The 20,879-nt window shown below is 43.2% G+C and overlaps 1 protein-coding gene across 4 annotated transcripts in view; it reads left to right on the top strand.

Annotated features, from left to right (window-relative positions):
- The first annotated feature begins 7,156 nt into the window (after nucleotides 1-7,156).
- Nucleotides 7,157-20,879, top strand: part of MYOCD (myocardin) — a 349,938-nt gene continuing 336,215 nt past the window's right edge. For 3 of the 4 annotated variants that reach the window (XM_084838304.1, XM_084838301.1, XM_084838305.1), the window contains exon 1: nucleotides 7,157-7,450. The gene's annotated coding sequence lies outside the window, so the exon portion shown is untranslated. Of the gene's footprint in view, nucleotides 7,720-20,879 lie in introns of all 4 variants that reach the window. The other variant, XM_084838302.1, reaches the window with a different exon arrangement.

Below are 20,879 nucleotides of genomic sequence, written 5' to 3'. Positions count from 1 at the left end.
TGGCTATGTTGCTTTTTCATACAAATTGTCCTGCGCTGTCACATTGAGAGAAACAGGTTTCCTAATAATGTATATAAGGCAGGGCTTGCTTCTAGCTACATATGTCCTGCATAGCTGTCTTGGCTTTTTCTGACATTTTTGCTATTTATAGACCCTGGCCATAGGAAAATGAGATTTCTGGTACATGTGGTGCTGACTGCAGCAAGAGACCATGCCCTGGGACAACATTTTGCATTTGGATACGGATACCTGAATATAAATCACACACATACCATCAGTTGTGAAGAGCGCATGGGCGTGTAAATCAAGGCTTTTCCTTTAAAAATACAGAGAAGCATTGATCAGGAAAGAATCAGGCCCCTACTTCTGTGCATTTTAAAGTACTCATTAATGCACATATGGGCTTTCACAGCCAGTGCAGTATGCAAGTATTTAGGGATTTGTCCTCTAGTCTCTGCATCCCACTAGTGCAAGACGTATACTATGGTGGGATGTGCGAGAGGGCCTTCTCTGCTGTGGCACTCTGGTTGTGGAATGCCCTCCCCTTGGAGGCCCAACTGGCGCGGACATTGGTTTCGTTTTGGCGCCAAGTTAAAACATGACTTTTGAGGGTTAATTGAATTCCCTAGAGTTGCACACTGTTTTAACTGTTTTATTGTTTTATATTTTCTAATTGGTAGTAGTTTGTTTAATGGTTTAATATGCTTTTAGCTGTTTAAATTATTCATGGTTGTATACTGTTTAAATTAATTTTATCTGTATGCCACCCTGAGATCTTAAAGATATAGGGCAGAATAGAAATGTTTTAAATAAATAAATAGTCTGAAAGAGAGCCCACAATCTACTCCTAGTTACATCTGTAGGGGGCAATCTATAGAAACTGAAGGGTAGTACAGATGAAACACTGCCTAATTCTCAAACTTTGGTTTGGTGAATTGTATGCCTCTTCCCCTTTCCTCCTCCACTCTAGTTCCTTTTATATTTTATTATTTTTGGAGCTAACTGTAGTTAAGTGTTATATCCCTACCAATACTTTTGCTAACCATGGGGCGGTGGCTTCTGTTATCACATGTCCCTATCTACATGTGTCTAACAATGCACAAGTTTCAAAGGTCTTTAACCTGGAGTCATGGCACATAGTGGGGTCGTAGCTCAGTGGGAGATGTGTTGTATGCAGAATGTCCCAGGTTCAGTCCCCACCATCTCCAGGTAGGGCTGGCAAAACTGCCTGAAACCCTGGAGCGCTGCACCCAGTCAGTGTCAGCAATACTGGGCTAGGTGGACCAAGGGTCTGACTTGTTATAGGGCAGCTTCCTATGTTCCTATAAGATTAGGGAAGAACTCAGGTAGATGAGGAAGGAGAATGATTTAATCTCTAAATGTAAGGTTTCATCAGGCAAGGTAGTTTTTTCCTTGTATGGGCCCTAACATAAAAAGGCTGTGTGTGTAAAATAGTGTGTTACGGTTTAGTCAGTAGGTGGCAGTATAATTACCTGCAAATTAGAATGAACCAGGACTGCCCTTCCTTTCAATGGTTCTTTTAAGGGCCAAAACAAACTATAAAATAAATATGTAACTGCATGTAACATGTCTGTATTTTCTTTAAAAATAGCAGCTGTGGAGGGGTGGAGATCAGGACTGTGGAATGTGTGGAAGGATTTAACGCCCCCCCCCCCAATATTCCTAATGAAAATGCCCAGCCCAGCTGCTGTTCATAGGGAAGCTGCTATTCAGGGGAGGGAAAGTACTATTGCCAGTTCCCCTCAAGCAAGAATTAAAAATCCAGTCCTGGTGCACTGTGGTTCCAATCCTTATTAAGAGATCTTCTTCCCTCGCAGCTGCTATTTTTAATAAATAAATCGGGTGCATTACATGCAGTCAATAACAGACTAAGCTAGTTCGCATGATCAAACTGCTAACCATGGGTTATTTAAGCCACAATAGGCTGTGGAACAGGCAGGCAACCATTTTGATTATTCAAGCCACAATCATGGCTTGTTGTGACATCTGAACCTGGAGAGACGAGAGTGGGTTGTTGGTGCGGATAACAAATCACCCAGAAGCCTGGAGGTTGTGGGTGGTTTGTTAACAACGCTAAGATCCCACCCGTGCCAGGTTCAGACGTCATGACAAGCTACAGGTGCAGCTTGAATACTCAGAAGTTGTCAGAAATGCGCTACAGCCCATCATGGCTTAAATAAGCCACGGTGGGCTGCAGCAATCGTGTGAATCAGGACACAGTCTGACTGCTTAGGCTCTAAGGCAATAAAGAATATGGCTCTCATCATGACCCGTATTCTGAGCCTTCCATGTCAGGCCGCACATGTACCCTAATAGGTGAAAATTGATAAAGGTATGGTGGCTTATTGTGCTTGTTCCTCAGAGACTATTATCCGTATCAATTATTATAACAGCAAGTCATGTGTTATGTTATTACCTGCCACGCAGAAGTTGCTTGCCATGGGAAGCAACCTCTACACAGTTATGTTTCAAGTGGGCCACCTTCACTAGGGGTTGCATGTGTGAATCAGACCTCAGATCTCTGCACTCCATGCTTCACATGTGCATTTTAAAAAACAATGCTCAAGCACTCCACTGCATTTGTTTTTTGTTTCTGGGACAACTAAGGCATGAAATATATGAACAGGCCCCACCTTATTCAATACTTCTTTAGTGTACAGACCTGCAGCAGAAGAATGGGTGTTTTTCGTCTCACCCCCGTTACTTCTCTGTTTAGGTTTTCCTGGATGACTAAAACAAGGAAATCTTCCTGAGGCTTGCAGTAATAATCAACATGTAAAGCCTTCTGGAAAAATGTAGGCAACATATTCATCCCTCCATTTCTGAAACAGAGCTACTTCCCATCTTACCTTTGCTCATTATTTTCAAAACTGACTTTTCATACAAAGAAATTATTGAAAAGCTTGTGTAGAAAAAGTAAGCAAACTTGACTAAATGGAGTGTTGTATGTGTAATTCTCCATTATTTCATAAAATTATGCTGGAAGTTCATTCAGATAACTGTTTAGCAGCCAAGGTTTTTTTGAGTAAATGTTTAGCTAGCTTGCCATGGGCTGAAATAGTTATGTGAAAGCTGCCCGCTGTTGCTTGCCCCATGTTGAGCCTCGGCAGACCCACCGTTTTAAATCACTCAAAAAGTTATAATTGTAATGTTGTACAACAAGCTGATCTAGGTTTGGCGCGGCTCAGCTCATGGCAGGTAGCTCTCACAACTAGCTCATTTCATGGCTGCACACAGTGGTGCAATGGCCAATTTTGAAGTGCGAGCACTCATCATGACAGTCTCCATAGCCCCACCCCCAAAGTACAAAAATGCAGGCAGCTGTGTTAATCTATATCAACAAATCAGTTCTAGCAGTTTTCATCTCCACCAGAAGCAGGTCTTTTGTAAAACTAATGGGTCTTAATTGTCCATTCAAGACCAAGCAACCCCCAAATACTTTGCATTACAAGAGGGAACAATATAGTGTTGCTGGGAAAATTCATCTTCCTGCCCCACAGCTACTGTGGGGATTGCAGCTAAACTCAGAGGGAACAGGGGGGCGGGGGGGGGGATGACATCCCTGCTAATAAAAATGTTTCTGTGCTGCATGCCTGTGAGCCCTGGCTCCACTACATCATTGGCTGCACAGCTGGATCAGTATGGCCTGACTAAAGACCCCTGGTGCTACATGCTCAGTTATGTGGCTCCTAAGCATGCCACCTTTGCAAAGTTTAAATAAACCTAAATAACTACTGGGATTGCCTCCATCTCAGTAATTGGGGAATATGTTTTTCCTTCTGCAAAAATTGTAGGATTCTTCATATCAGCCTGAAAAGTTTTATTTTTCTCCTGCTTGCTCCTGTCACCTGCAATCCATTTCACCCTCAGAGACTATCCTCATGCTGGGAAAGTAATGGATGGAGATGTAGTTAAACCAACAAGCCAACCCCTTCTCCAGCAGCTGGTTTCCTTACATGACAAGCTGGCATGCCCTTCAATGAGTGCTTATCTGTCTCTCTCATTGGCGGAGTCTGTTGCCAAGCTATCCAATTGCAGCCCTTCTATGCACCCCTCCCTCTCAGAAGTTGTGCTGCTCCTTGTTCTGTGCAAAGAGGAGATACACGGTGCATACATAGTTCCTGGAGGTAACAAAGACAAATCAGCGTACTCAGGAAATCTTTAATAGGTACACTGACAGCACATTGCTCTATCTGCTTTAGTCATGTCCATGTTTGAACATTTTTGGTGCTGTTTTCCTCAGGATCCTTTGAGACAAATATGCCAACCCCTGCTTAAAAAAGGCATAAAAAGTGGGGCTGTCTGGTTAAGCAGGCAGTTAGATCAAATAAAGCTCTGTGAATTTCAAGAACTAGCTTTGCAGTTGGCAGTTTCTTCTAGAGTAATGTGTATTATTCAGTTTTCCAAAATGGATATTCTTCTTAACTGGCTGAAGTCCTGAGGGAACAAAAAGGGGCAGGGGAAGGGAGGAACAGAGACGGAACTCTACAAGGGTCAGCTCAGCTTGTTGCCAACTTCTATAAAGAATGACAACCCAGGCGGAATCCACCCTAGTGGCTGATAATCAGGTACGTACAAAAAGGTAGGAGCAGATGGCCACACATACCCTGGCATTTCTACACCAGCCTAAAATCCTGCATTTAATACGGGGCTTTCTGCTTCCGTTTTAAATGCAGGATCACAACCGACTCCCTTTACATGCACTCCGTTTCCCCCCTCCCCTTCCCGTATCTGAGTCTTCCATTATCTTTCATTGATCTTGCTCCTCTTCTTGCCGCTTTAACTCTTTTCACAGTAGAAACGGAAGCAAAACACAGCAGGGTAATTTAATAGCTCATTATCTATTTAAAAACGGAACAAAGGGCATTTAGTGCAGGAGGGTCACAGCAGGGTCATTGCGTCATGTAAAGAGCCCGCAAACTTCCGTGACGGAGCAGTCTCAATCGCAGGATAAAACTCCGGGTGATGAAGCCCACTGTTACCTTGGAAACGGCTCAGACAATTGCCAGCTATCCGTTTTGTTTGAAAGCACTCAGAATCTTGCAGGCACAACACTAAAAGTTTCTACTGCCTTAGCACCAACCATGCACATGACACCTTAGATGCACTTGTGGCTCTTCTTGAAACAACAGTTAAAAACACACCTGCTCTTGAATTGAACCTGCGTAGACCACCAAACCCCTAATCCTTATTATACCACACCAGCTTGTTCGAGGTCGATTGCTTTGTTTTCCAAAGCTCCAGATGAGAAGGAGGGGGAAGAGGGTGGGGGAAAAGGAAGTACGTGAAAAAGGGAGTCGTGATCTTGCATTTAAAACGGAAGCAGAAAGCCACATTTTAAATGCAGGATTTTAGGCTGGTGTAGAGATGCTCAGACTGAACTTTTACCTGGAACTACTAATATTCAAGCATTCAACAAAAGATAGCAGAACCAGAAAAGAAGCCCGGATAGGTTGTTCCCCAGAATTATAGAGGCCCCCTCTGATCAAACAAAAGTTGTTTCTGTACTTTATTACAATCTGTTTTCCACCACCCTGTTTCAGCTTCGTGTAGTGTGGCTCATTGCTGAGAGAGTGTGTGTTTGAAACGTGCCTCTGTGGCCCTACTTTTAATAAACAGCTGACAGGCAAGGGGTCCGTTTTAATTTGTTTTGATTTTGCTTTGCATGGTGAGATTCCAGAGTTTCTCCCTCTTGGATAATGTAATTTTAGAAATTCAGCAGGTTCTGCATTTTGTCACTAGCAAAGTGAGCAGGGGAGGCTCCCAGAGTATCTTCCACAAACTTGGTCAGGAATTCCAGACAGACGTTTGCTCCAATTTTTAAGTAGTGCTCCAATCTCCAAGTTTCATTTCCAAATATTTCTGTTCCCTCAATATCCCCTTCACAATTCTAAACTTATTCTTACCATAGTGTTTCATTTACTTTCATGACAACTTTCTTGATTTACATGTTTGTAATCAAGCCTGCTGGCTGGAGTCTTTTCTTTTCTTTTCTTTTCTTTTCTTTTCTTTTCTTTACAACAGTACCTTTTTGTGTGTAGAACATGGAAGGGATCCTTTAAGCTATTTGGGGGCATTGCTTGCTGAGATGTTTCTCAAATGCCAGATGAACAAGGCCAATTTCCTCATCCCTAATTGTGAGCAAACCTTTGGACAAAATGAAGTCAAAGTTTGCCCCCAACTATTTTTGGCTCGGTGGGCTGGAACTATAAAATCATACCCAGCAATTCAGAGTAGAGCAATCTGGCCAGTCCGATCTCCATCCCCGTTTAATTTCTCCAGTTGACTGGATTAGGTCACCATACAGGTGTGTAGAGTAAAAGCGACAATCTGGCATGAAACCTAATAACCATAACTATTAGGGATGTGGCTAAATACTGCAACCACTTGATCACTGAGTCACAGTAAGAGGTGCAAGTGCACATATGGAATATGCCTGAGTCTGGGTTTAGACTGCCTTTAGACAAAATGTTTTGTCTTGTTGTAAGCAGTGAAAAATTTATTCTGTGGTGGTTCCAGTGACATAAATAATCCAGGCATCCTCAGGGCGGAACTGCACATTAGGAGGCAAACACTGTGTTCCCAATATCAGGAGGGGGATCATCGGTTCTTTTGTATTTTCCCTTGCTTCACTGGCCTCATAGCTTGGTACTGGCCTAACAAAATTAACTTCCACCCCCACCTCATTCAGCTATCCCTCAGGTATGTGTGCCACCTCCTCCTTGTCTCCTCCTTTGCTTCACTTCTTGTTGACCTTCATTCTACAGTATGTTCACCTACTCATGCCTCACGCTGCCACCTCTTGCAATGAGCTACCCTAGTTGGCTGCTTTAGTAACACATGCAGTGTGGTTATAAGCATGTTTATTCAGAAGTAAATCCCACTTAGTTCAATGGGACTGATACCCAAGTAAGTGAGCTTGCATGGTTGGTGAGATGTTTACTCCTGAGGCTCATAAGGGTCCCATAGAAAGAAGGGTCATCTGCCAACATTGGGCAGAAAGCTATAAGTATTCTGGCGCGGCCTGGAGCACTTCTGAATTGAAACGTTGTGGTTTCTGCTGTTATCTGAGCCCTGGGAAAGGAGGCCCCTCCTCTTTCTCCTCCTTAACTCTCCCAGAGGCAAGGGAGCTGCAGCTTGGTGATCTGTCCCTCGAGTACTGCTGTAGGCTCTCTGCACAAGCAGGGCAGAAAATTCTTCCTCAGCCTTCTTCCTTGCTTAAGAACAGTCTCTTTCCCAGTGCATGAAGATGCTAATTCAGACTCTGCACTGCAGCCTTGTTGAGTGTGGCATGTGTGCTCCTCACTGTGTGCAATAAACAGACTGTGCCTTCTAATTCATGTGCTTGGATACACTCCCCATCACCTGGTGACGTAGCCAAGGGAGGGAAAAGCAGTTCAGCTAGCCCCACTGCCACCTCCTGCCACAGGTAAGGAGTGCGTACGAGGAATAAATCCTGGTATTCATTTAGCTTCCTTCAAATTGGGGTTGCAAGAAGTTAAGTTATTTTTGGAAAAGCAGCTCCCAGAGTTTGTCTAATTCCATCTGCACCATCTCCTTTCACTCTATTTTAAACTAGTCATTACTGTGCTTCAAATTTAAAATCAAGCAAGCATCATTGCTCTTTATTAAATGTGGGCATACTCTTCAGAGAAATCAAGAAGTCAGTTCCAAGAGCTCAGCTGAAAATCCTCACAGGTAATTTTTGTTTCCTAATAGTTTGTTTTTCTGTCCCGCTTGTTGTTTCCTCTTCCATACTGTAGTATAACGTAAGATTCACATTATGAACCAATCCTCTGGTTCTTCTGCATCAATGAGAGCAGACAATTTATGACTGGTATTTATTGGTTGCTCTCCCTTTCTCCCCCGTTGACAGTCTCATGAACTGATCTACCTGGTACATTCACCACTGTGTCTGTACAAATACAATTTTTATGTATGCAGATTTCTGGACTGTGCATTAGCTATATATATATATATATATATATATATATACTGAGAGTATTATATGAACATGAATTATGGAGGATATATGTATGTAATGTACAAACGGATTGGATACACACATTCATAGAGTATGTATATATGTACATATATATTTGCATACAAGATTCTGTGTGCATGCATACATGCATGTATACATACTATGGGCGATATAGAGAACACATACATGTAGTCATAGAATGCACACATACAGATGTACATGATAGTCTATCCACATATTTGTCTATACAAAATGGGTTTGCATAGCTTGCAAATTACATCCATCCATCCATCCATCCATCTATATACAGTGTATGTATGTACATACATACGTGGATTACTAAAATATACATGCTGAGTATGCTGACACATTGTACTGGCTTTGAACACAGAATATGGTGTATTTTTGTGAACTTGATATTAAAATACACATCTTCAGGCTGAACATCAGGAAAAACTTCCTGACTGTTAGAGCAATACGACAATGGAACCAATTACCTAGGGAGGTGGTGGGCTGTCCCACACTGGAGGCGTTCAAGACGAGGCTGGACAGCCATCTGTCAGGGATGCTCTGACTTGGATTCCTGCATTGAGCAAGGGGTTGGACTCGATGGCCTTGTAGGCCCCTTCCAACCCTACTATTCTATGATTCTATGATTCTATCTCAAACAGTCTACTGAGGCCTCAGGATGTTCTCATCAGTGAATTTTGAAGTCCCACATCTGTAAATGGTGTTAAAATATTAAATTGATCTGCATGTTATTAATTCTGTGTAGAAAGTGGAACACAGTTGTTTTAGATCAAATGTATATCCTGAAGTGTCACCTTCCAGACTAAAAGGTTGCACCTGTAAAAACATTTGGCAGTTCCAGAGCAGGATGTTTCCTAGATGTATGAAAGTGGGGCTTTTAGTGAATGGGGAAGAATAGCTCCATCTATTGGATTCCCTCATTGGTTTTTGTTTTGTCACAGGTGATTTAAGAAGTTTTGAGAAATAATGACTCCTGTCTCCAGTACCAGCTATTCTGGGCATGATGAGCACTGCCATGGGCTGAAACTCTTTTATCCATCATATTCAAAGTCTGAGAGCAGACTTCTGCATTAAGGCCTTCTGCACACATAGAACCCCATGCAGACCTAGCGAATCCTTTTTTATAACTCACAGAAGGAAAGCTGTTCCTTCTCTCAAATCCACGGTGCTTGCGAACCATGTTTTGTTATAGTCTCAATTCATGTTTTTGCCAAAGGCTTGCAAGAATAACCGCTTGCTATCCCTAGCTAAGGAGAAACATATTCAGAGATGAAGATACTGATGGCAGCTTGGGGAGTGGGGTGGGTGAGTTGGTGGTGCAGGGTTAATACTTTTGAAAGCACCGCTTAGGCAGCAACTAAATATTTATTTTTTACTAACAGTTCAGTTGTGCGCTTAAGTAAATGTCAGGTTGTTGAGCTGTGCTTCTGAGGTTGGGGTCCAGGATGAAGTATCTATTAGCTTCATAGCCCAGCCCTACTTTCTTTCGGGGGGGGGGGGGGCTTTCATGTAGTTAACACCACTCTACTTAAAGGAAAACCTACCTTTAAATTACTTGGCTCTCTGCTCTGCTTTGGTAGAAGTCATCATCATCACCTTTACTACTGTCACTGACCAGACTTTGAACATACAAAAATAAAAGAGTCTACAAACACATTTAGAGAATATACAATAAAATCATTTCTGAAGAGATCTTATTCTCATAGCATTCAAAAAGAATTTAGCAAAAGCCTCAATTGTATCCCTATCCTCTGTTGTCCTAAAACAATAACAGAGTACATTTATATCTGATCTATTATCAGATAGTAATTTCTCTCTAATCTCTATATAAAAGGAACAGCAAAGTAAGACATGACTAACCGATTCGATTTTGTTCCCTCCTCATGGGCATAAACGATCTAAAAAACTAGTTTTCTGAAACCTCCCTTGTAATAGAGCAGAGGGTAAGACATTAAATCTTGCCAAAGTAAGTGAACGACAATATTGGGGAATGTTAAGGATTGATAAATATTTCTCTTTTTGGTAGAAGTACATGCAAAGATCTTTTGTGGTCCTATTCTGTAGACTAGGTATATTCTCAAAATAATTGTTTTTCATTCTGCTTTGGTTAACCTGGAATGAATCAGGTTTTGATTAACCTGGTTGCTTTCTCATGAAAGCTATCACAAACTGGACTCCTCCTAGAAAATTTTAGGGCCTGTTATTCTCAAAATTAGCATACTTTAACATGCTTGAACTATCCTTTTGTTTCTATGAAACTAGTGATCAAACAAAGATTGTTGTTAGTCTTCTCAACATATTTATGGATGGTCTTCCACAGTTTGACATTATCTCCAGCTTAATTAAGCCTGAACTGTTTTTCGTAATTACTACACTTCTCTTTAGATTGGAATCCTGTAATACTTACATGGAAGTAAAGCCCATTGAAATAAGTGGGTCTTACCTCTGAGTAGATATGCATAGAAATGTGCTGTTAAACTACTAATTTAAACCAGTTTTATATCTGCTTCACTGTTGTGGCATCCATCTATCTGGAAATAGTCATTATAAACCTCTATGGAGGTGCTATTATACTGGGATCTCTAACAGAATTCACAACACCCACCTAACACTGCAGTGACATTAGCTCTTTGGAGGAAGCTGCGACAATTAAAGAGGTTGCAAGCTGGTTTTTATTTGTAGTATAGATTTTCCCTAAGAATTTATGGCTGAATCTACACATAGCAGTTTGACCATTATCATACTAAAGTGATAACTATTGGTGCCCATTGGTGTCATGTGCGCCAATAGTTATCATTGCATCATGATAATGGTAAAACTATGTGTAGATTCAGCCTATGTTCTCCATTTTATGCTTTAAAGGTATTTAAGAAATAAATAATTTCCCCACCTTCTTGTAGAGAACAACTAAGTTTCCAGGGAACCCCCCCTCAAAAAAACCAGTTATGAAGGTAGAAAGCCAGCAGTGGGGAGGGGGCTATCCAGTGTATTGCACTGAGTGCCACATATACAACTATCTACCTGCTGGATCCCCTTCATGGATCACTGCCTTGTTGTGGCGAAGGGGCTTGCGTAACTCAGTGAAGCCATAAGCTATGCCGTGCAGGGCCACTCAAGATGGACAGGTCATGGTGGAGAGTTCTGACAAAATGTGGTCCACTGGAGAAGGAAATGGCAACCCACTCCAGTATTCTTGCCAAGAAAACCCCATGGAACGTATCACAAGGCTAAAAGATATGACGCTGGAAGATGAGCCCCTCAGGTCGGAAGGTGTCCAATATGCTACTGGGGAAGAGCAGAGGGTATTTCCAAGTAGCGCCAGAAAGAGTGAAGCGGCTGGGCCAAACCCGAAAGGACACTCAGCTGTGGATGTGTCTGGTGGTGAAAAGAAAATCCGATGCTGTAAAGAACAATATTGTTTAGGAACCTGGAATGTCAGATCAATGAATCAAGGTAAGCTGGAGGTGGTCAAACATGAGATGGCAAGATTGAACATCGACATCTTGGGAATCAGCGAACTAAAATGGACAGGCATGGGCGAATTTAATTCAGGTGACCATCATATCTACTACTGTGGCCAAGAATCCCTTAGAAGAAATGGAGTAGCACTCATAGTCAACAAAAGGGTAGGAAAAGCAGTACTGGGGTACAATCTTAAAAATGATAGAATGATCTCAGTACGAATCCAAGGCAAACCATTCAACATCACAGTAATTCAAGTCTATGCCCCAACCACTGAGGCCGAAGAAGCTGAGGTTGATCGGTTCTATGAAGACCTACAACACCTTCTAGAACTAACACCAAAAAAAGATGTCCTCTTCGTCATAGGGGATTGGAATGCTAAAGTAGGAAGTCAAGAAATCACCGGGATAACAGGCAGGCATGGCCTTGGTGTACAAAATGAAGCAGGACAAAAGCTAATAGAGTTTTGCCAAGAGAACATGCTGATCATAGCAAACACTCTTTTCCAACAGCACAAGAGGCGACTCTACACATGGACATCACCAGATGGTCAATATCGAAATCAGATTGATTATGTCCTTTGCAGCCAAAGATGGAGAAGCTCCATACAGTCAGTAAAAACAAGACCTGGAGCTGACTGTGGCTCAGATCATGAGCTGCTTCTTGCAAAATTTCGGCTTAAATTGAAGAACGTCGGGAAAACCACTAAACCGTTCAGGTATGACCTCAATCATATCCCTGATGAATATACAGTGGAGGTGAGGAATAGATTTCAGGGATTAGACCTGATAGACAGAGTGCCTGAGGAACTATGGACGGAGGTCCGTAACATTGTTCAGGAGGCAGCAACGAAATCCATCCCAAAGAAAAAGAAATGCAAGAAAGCAAAGTGGCTGTCTGATGAGGCTTTACATGTAGCTCACGAAAGAAGGGAAGCGAAAAGCAAGGGAGAAAGGGGAAGATATACCCAACTGAATGCAGAGTTCCAGAGAATAGCAAGGAGAGACAAGAAGGCCTTCTTAAATGAACAATGCAAAGAAATCGAGGAAAACAACAGAATGGGAAAGACTAGAGATCTCTTCAAGAAAATTGGAGATCTCAAGGGAACGTTTTGTGCAAAGACGGGCATGATAAAGGACAAAGAAGGCAGGGACCTAACAGAAGCAGATGAGCTTAAGAAGAGGTGGAAAGAATACACAGAAGAACTATACAGGAAAGATCTGAATGTCCCTGATAGCCATGATAGTGCGGTCACTGAACTTGAGCCGGACATCCTAGAGAGTGAAGTCAAGTGGGCCTTAGGAAGCATTAGTAACAATAAAGCTAGCGGAGATTACAGTATTCCAGCCGAGTTATTTAAAATCCTAAAAGATGATGCTGTTAAAGTGCTGCATTCAATATGCCAACAAATCTGGAACACTCAACAGTGGCCACAAGACTGGAAAAGGTCAGTTTACATTCCAATTCCAAAGAAGGGCAACGCCAAAGAGTGTTCAAACTACCGCACAATTGCGCTCATTTCACATGCCAGCAAGGTGATGCTCAAAATCCTACAAGCTAGGCTTCAGCAGTATGCGAACCGAGAACTACCGGAAGTACAAGCTGGGTTTCGAAGAGGCAGAGGAACTAGAGATCAAATCGCCAACATTCGCTGCATCATGGAGAAAGCAAGAGAATTCCAGAAAAACGTCTATTTCTGCTTCATTGACTACGCTAAAGCCTTTGATTGTGTGGATCACAACAAACTGTGGCAAATTCTTAAAGTGATGGGAGTACCAGACCACCTTACCTGTCTCCTGAGAAACCTGTACGAGGGTCAAGAAGCAACAGTAAGAACCAGACATGGAACAACCGATTGGTTCAAAATTGGGAAAGGAGTACGACAAGGCTGCATATTGTCACCCTGCTTATTTAACTTATATGCAGAGTACATCATGAGAAATGCTGGGTTGGATGAATCAGAGGTCGGAATTAAGATTGCTGGGAGAATTATCAACAACCTCCGATATGCAGACGATACCACCCTAATGGCAGAAAGTGAAGAGGATCTAAAGAGCCTCTTGTTGAGGGTGAAAGAGGAGAGTGCAAAAGCTGGTTTGAAACTCAACATTAAAAAAACTAAGATCATGGCATCTGGCCCCATCACTTCCTGGCATATAGAAGGGGAAGAAATGGAAGCAGTGACAGATTTTACTTTCTTGGGCTCCAAGATCACCGCAGACGGTGACTGTAGCCATGAAATTAAAAGACGCTTGCTCCTTGGGAGGAAAGCTATGGCCAACCTAGACAGCATAGTAAGAAGCAGAGACATCACCTTGCCGACAAAGGTCCGTCTAATCAAAGCTATGGTTTTCCCAGTAGTAATGTATGGCTGTGAGAGCTGGACTATAAGGAAGGCTGAGTGCCGAAGAATTGATGCTTTCGAACTGTGGTGCTGGAGAAGACTCTTAGGAGTCCCCTGGACTGCAAGGAGGTCAAATCAGTCCATCCTAAAGGAAATCAACCCTGAGTGCTCATTGGAAGGACAGATAATGAAGCTGAAGCTCCAATATTTTGGCCACCTAATGCGAAGAGAAAACTCTCTGGAAAAGACCCTGATGCTGGGAAAGACTGAAGGCAAAAGGAGAAGGGGGCAGCAGAGGATGAGATGGCTAGATAGCATCACGGATGCAATGAATATGAACTTGAGCACGCTCCGGGAGAGAGCGCAGGACAGGAAGGCCTGGCGTGCTATGGTCCATGGGGTCACGAAGAGTCGGACACGACTGAACGACTGAACAACAACACCTGCTGGATGGAAGTCGTGGGTGTGTGCTTGGTGTAATGAGCTCCTGGCTCTCGGGGAACAAGTGCGTTCCCTTGAGGCCAAGGTTGCTGACCTGGAGAAGCTAAGAGGCAGAGAGGTTGGTGGATGAGACCTTCAGGGACCAATTAACTGTGTCCCACTCCCAGGATCACAGCTCCTCTGCTGTCATGGAGAACGCGGGTCTCAGGGAAGGAGGACGTCATTCTGAGGAAGAGGGAAATGATCCCTTCGAAGGGACCTATTCCTCAGAAGACGAACAAATATCCTCTCGCGCTAAGGATGTGCCTCCAGGGGGAGGGGGGCTTGTGGTAGTGGGAGATTCAATCATTAGACACATAGGCAGCTGGGTTTGTGTTGGGCATGTAGACCACACAGTGAATTGCCTGTCTGGTGTGAAGGTTGCAGATATCACGCACTGTCTAGATAGCCTAGTAGATAATGCTGGGGTGGAGTCACTGGTCGTGGTCCATTTTGGTACCAATGATGTGGGGAAATGTAGTTGTGAGGTCCTGGAAGCCAAATTTAGGTTGCTAGGTAGGAAGTTGAAATCCAGGACCACCAAGGTGGCTTTCTTGGATATGCTACAGGGCCAGCTAGACAGACGAAGCTGAGGAGTCTCAATGCGTGGATGAGATAGTGGTGTTGGAAGGAGGGGTTCAGATTTGTTAGGCACTGGGAACATTTTGGGACAAGCTGGGCCTGTGCAAGAGGGATGGGCTCCACTTGAACCAAAATGGAACCAGACTGCTGGTGCTAAACATAAAAAGAGTGGCAGAGCAGCTTTTAAACTAAACCCTGGGGGAAAGCCAACAGGCGCTGAGAAGCATCTAGTTCTGGTTAAATCATCCTAAAGTGATGAAGATGAAAATGTTTTTGATTGCCTAAATGTAGAAGGGGAGGAAATAGGCCAGGAGCACATGGTAGAACATAACAGCAAATCAAAGGGGCCAAAGTCCCATAGCAAAAGATGCACACGCCAGAGGCATCTGGGGAGGGATACCATGTATAGGTGTTTCTATGCAAATGCTAGCAGCCTCCGAGCCAAAATGGGAGAGGAAAACCTAAATATAGTGGACATTACAGAAACCTGGTAGAGTGGAAAGAACCAGTGAGATACAGTCATCTCTGGATATAAACTCTATAGGAACAACAAGGAGGGGTGTACTGGGAGAGGTGTTGCCCTGTACATCAAAAAGAGCATAGTGTCAAGCGGACTAGAACACCTAAAAGGGATAGGTTCTTCCACAGAAGCTCTGTGGGTGACAATACCAGGCTCCAAAACTAATTTAGTGCTAGGAACATGTTATTGTCCCCCAGACCAGAACGCTCAGAGTGATCTTGAGATGGAAAACAAAATCAGGGAGGCCTCCAAACAAAGAAGTGTTGCAATAATGGGCGACTTCAATTACCCCCTCACTGACTGGATAAATGCATGTTCCAGCCATGACAAAGAGGTTAAATTTCTCGAAGTTCTAAATGATTGTGCCCTAGAACAGTTGGTTATGGAACTGACCAGAGGGGAGGTGACCTTGGATTTAATCCCAAGTGGTGTTGCCCAGGACCTAGTATGAGATGTAAATGTTGTTGAACCACTTGGAAACAGTGATCACAGTGCTATCAGATTTAATATATATTTAAGTGGAAAATTGCCCAGGAAGTCCAACACAGTCACATTTGACTTCAAAAGAGGAAACTTCTCTAAAATGAGGGAACTGGTGAAACGGAAGCTGAAAGGGGGAGTCAAAAGGATTAAATCCCTTCAAAATGCTTGGAGGTTACTCAAAACCACAATAACAGAAGCCCAGCTAAAATGTATGCCACAGGTTAGGAAAGGTAGCATTAAGTCCAAGAGGGCGCTGGCATGGTTAGCGAGCAGTGTTAAGGGAGCTATTAGAGAAAAGAGAGCTTCCTTCAGAAAATGGAAGTCTTGCCCAAGTGAGGAAAACAAAAGGGAGCCCAAGCTTGCACAAAGACAATGCAAGCAGACAGTAAGAGATGCACAACAGCATTTTGAAGAGCATATCGCTAACAACATCAGAGCCAACAATAAAGAATTCTTTAAATATATCAGAAGCAGAAAACTAGCTAGGGAGGCAGTTGGACCATTGGATGACAACAGAGTTAAACGAGTACTGAAGGAGGACAAGGAGATTGCAGAGAAGCTGAATGAATTCTTTTCATTAGTCTTCACTGCAGAAGATATAGGACAGATACCTGTGCCTGAACTGATGTTTTCAGGAAGGGAGTCTGAGAAACTGAGGCAAATAGTGGTAACAAAAGATGAAGTTCTCAACCTTATTGATAAATTGAAAGCAAATAAATCACCGGGCCTAGTGGTATCCATCCTAGAGTTCTCAAAGAACTCAAATATTAAACTGTTGATCTTCTAACCAAAATATGCAACATGTTCCTAAGATCAGCCTCTATACCAAAGGACTGGAATATGGCCAATGTAACACCAATTTTCAAAAAAAAGATCCAGTGGGGAGGGATCTGGGAAATTGCAGGCCAGTTAGCTTAACATCTGTTCTGGGTAAATTGGTTGAAGGTATTATTAAAGATAAAATTAGTAAGCCCTGCTGTAAAAGAATCAACACAGCTTCCACAAAGGTAAGTCCTGTCTCACTAACCTTTTAGAGTTCTTTGAGAGTATCAATAAACATGTAGACAGGGGTGATCCAGTAGAAATTGTTTACTTCCAAAAGGCTATTGACAAAGTCCCTCACCAAAGACTCCTGAGAAAACTTAGCAGTCATGGCATAAGAGGACAGGTCCTCTTATGGATCAGTAACTGGTTAAAGAACAGAAAGCAGAGAGTAGGAATAAATGGTAAATTCTCCCAATGGAGGGAAGTAAATAGTAGGGTCCCACAGGGATCTGAATTAGGACCAACACTTTTCCAGCTGTTCATAAATGATCTGGAATTAGGAGTGAGCAGCGAAGTGGCCGGGTTTGCGAATGACTCCAAATTATTTAGGGTGGTTAAAACAAAAAGGGGTTGTGAAGAGCTCCAAAAGGATCTCTCCAAACTGGGAGAATGGGCATCTAAATGGCAAATGTGGTTCAGTGTAAGCAAATGTAAACTGATGCACGTTGGGGCAAAAAAATCCCAATTTCAAGTGTAGCCCGATGGGATCTGATCTAGCAGTGACTGACCAGGAAAGAGTCGTTGGGGTTGTGGTGGACAGCTCAATGAAGATGTCAACCCAGTGTGCAGCCACTGTAAAAAAAGGTAGGGATGGCGGAGAATTCCACCACGGACTCCAATGAGGCCAGATTTTTTAGAATCCAGCCCCCCAGAGTCCGTGGCAGAACGGAAGACTTACCCCCGCCTCCGTGTGGAATCCTCTTCAGCCAGATCCTCCAGCTCAGATTGCCCGTGATACGGCCGCCATGCCATATCACTGGCTGAAGGGGACGTACTGCAGCCGCAAATGGCATCCGGGACGCCATTTGCAGCCATAAAGGCCTTAGTTTAAGGTAAATGCAGCCGTAAATGGCTGCATTTACCTTAAACTAAGGCCTTTACGGCTGCAAATGGCATCCTGGATGCCATTTGTGGCTGCAATACATCACGTCCCCTTCAGCCAGTGATACAGCATGGCGGCCATATCGCTGGCGCTTTGGAGCCGGCCAGCTGCTCTGCAGAATTGCCACACAGCGGAGCCGGCCGGCGAGGATTCCGGGGGGGGGGGGACAGATTGCCTCCCCCCCTCCCGACGGACCCCCAGCGGAAGGCAAGGTAAGGGATCCCTAAATAAAGGCAAACTCCATGTTAGGCTTAATTAGAAAAAGGATTGAGAATAAAACTGCCAACATCATACTGCCCATATACAAATCTATGGTGCGACCACACTGGGAATACTGTATCCAGTTCTGGTCACCACACCTGAAAAAAGATATTGTAGAGCTGGAAAAGGTGTAGAAATGGGCAACTAAAATGATCAAGGAGCTGGAGCATCTCCCCTATGAGAGAAGGTTACAACAGCTGGGATTGTTTAGCTTGGAAAGAAGGAGGGTAAGGGGAGACATGACAGAGGTCTACAAAATTATGCATGGTGTGGAGAATGTGGATAGGGAGACATTTTTCTCCTCTCAAAATACTAGAACCCAGGGTCATCCTATGAAGCTGATTGGTGGGAGATTCAGGACAGATAAAAGGAAGTACTTCTTCGCACAGCGCATAGTTACAACTATGGAATTCGCTACCACAGGAAGTAGTGGTGGCCACCAGTTTGGATGGCTTTAAAAGGGGGTTAGACAGATTCCTGGAAGAAAAGTCTTATCAATGGCTACTAGTCTTGATGGCTATATGCTACCTCCCAATACCAGAGGCAGTGAGCCTATGTACACCAGTTGCTGCGGAACATGGGTGAGAGGGCAGTGTAGCACTCATGACCTGCTTGTGGGTTCCTGGTCGACAGCTGTTTGGCTAGTGTGTGAACAGAATGCTGGACTAGATGGACCCTTGGTCTGATCCAGCATGGCTCTTATTATGTTCTTCTTAAGAAGAATGGGAAATTACTAAAGGCTGTTACCTTTACTTGACAGTCTTAGTGCCTCATCTACCTTTTAAATGAATAGTTTATTAACAAATTAGATTTAAATAAGTGTGTAGCTCACCAAAACCTTGATATATATGCCTTTTTTCAGACACTGAAGGTAGTGTGTGTCTGAAAAAAGCTGTTATTTACAGCTAAATAACAATAGCTACCACTCATTGTTGTAAGAAAAGTCCATCTTCAATATTTTATTTCTCATTTCCTCTTACAATAGGGAACTGCCCACCCATTGCTCTACTTCCTGCCACTATTAAGCTTAGGCTGGTGAGTTCGCAGTACAGGGCCTTCTTAATGGTGGTGCTTAGGCTCTGGAACTCCCTCTCTTGAGAGGCCATTTGGCCCTGTCTCTTTTTAGCTTTTGACAGCTTGTAAAGACAGCCCTGTCTCGACTTTTAACAGGTTTTTTATGGTGCTTATCTTTTTCTTATGGATTAAGTTGTGGTGGCTGGCTCTTGCTATTGTGGTCATTATATGTTGTGATTATGTTTTTTTATTGCTTGTTAAAGCTGTGTTTTGTTTTTAGTTGTCTGTGAGTTGCTCAGGAGTGATATAGAAATGTGAAATAAACAAATAAAATAACATTCATAACCAACTCAGCTTCATAAAATAAACAAAGGAATCTTTTAACTTGACCCCCTCACACACTCAATTAATCAACTAAAATTGTGGTTGATTAATCAACTGATCAAACCAATTACAGTCTGCTGACCTAGAATTTAAAGGCTCTGTTCACACATAACACGAAGCTATGTTGGTTAGGGAATTTCCGGTAACCACAGTGGCTTCACGTGTCATGTCGGGGGAGAAAAACCTGCTAACAGTGGTTCTGGAAATACCTTGGCTAACCAGCCCCATGAAACAGGGTTAAGGGCCCCCGGGGTGGCTTACTGTGTCATCTGGCGTGTTTCCTGGTGGTTAAAAGAGGCTCCAGGGGACTTCCAGGCTGAGACCGTATAGTCCGCTAGCTGGAGCATCCACCAGTGCTGGCAACACTTTAGCCAGTGTGGACTTTCTCTATGGTCTGCAGAGCATTGGAACAGCTGGAGCGGTCGATGCATGTTTTCACAGCGTGCAGGCCACCGGCAGGAGAGTAGTTAAAGTAACTATGGAGGGGGGTGGTTCCCAGTCATGTGACAGGCATGCATATTGTGGTTTCGCTAACACCTCCTCCTGTGTAGTTACCCTAACTACCCTCTCTGTGTGCACGTCTAAACAGGCCCAAAGTATTTTAGCCACTGTGGCTGTGTGAACAAAGGAGTGGTTAATGTATCATAAGCGTTACTAATCACCATTAAGGGATCATGAGAATGTACCCTAGATACTGCATTTTTTCTTCTGAGCGATCCTCTAGTTCCAGTGGATCTTGCAACATAGCTAAGTGATAGTGTTTATATCATCTCAGGCCTGACTGCATGCAAAGACCTATCAAAATCAGATGTTTTTCTCCCCACGGTTAAATCACATTCCCCTCATTCTAATTCCCGTACACAGGCATTAAGAACAGCTGGCGCTTGTCAGTCTATATGAGATCTGTCTGCTGACAGTTAAGTACAGCTACTGGCCTGGCCCAAGAGTTATTGTATATGGAAACTGAGTTGGTTGGTATTTGAAGCAAATAGTGTTGGTGGGCTGGCTATAGGCGGAATGTTCTTGCCCTCCAGGGTTTACTGGGCTAACAAACAGCCATGTCTTAATCATAGAGGGATTTGACAATCAAATAAATGCTAAGAGACTAAATATCTTAGTTATGGCTTTATTCGCCAGTTAACAATGAGTAGCTAAAAATATCTGACTTCATTTTACTTTCTGAAGGGGAGATGCTAAACTTACAGTTTTTGATTTGCCAGGTCCACGAATACACAGCCAAATAATTTCACATTTTTGCCAACAGCATTTCATAAAACATGTAATGAGGATAAAACATACTGTTCTGGACGTTAGGGCTGTGCTGTGCACCATGCCAGAGCATTCCCTCATCGCATACAAGGCTGCCTACTGCCACTAGGCCTCAGTC

This window comes from Heloderma suspectum, chromosome 2 (genome assembly GCF_057233095.1).
Source record: "Heloderma suspectum isolate Gila_16-S chromosome 2, 16-S_ref, whole genome shotgun sequence".
Taxonomy (NCBI): Eukaryota; Metazoa; Chordata; class Lepidosauria; order Squamata; family Helodermatidae; genus Heloderma; species Heloderma suspectum.
The sequence above is the reverse complement of the archived record's forward strand: the minus strand, read 5'-3'. Positions and strand labels throughout refer to the sequence as shown.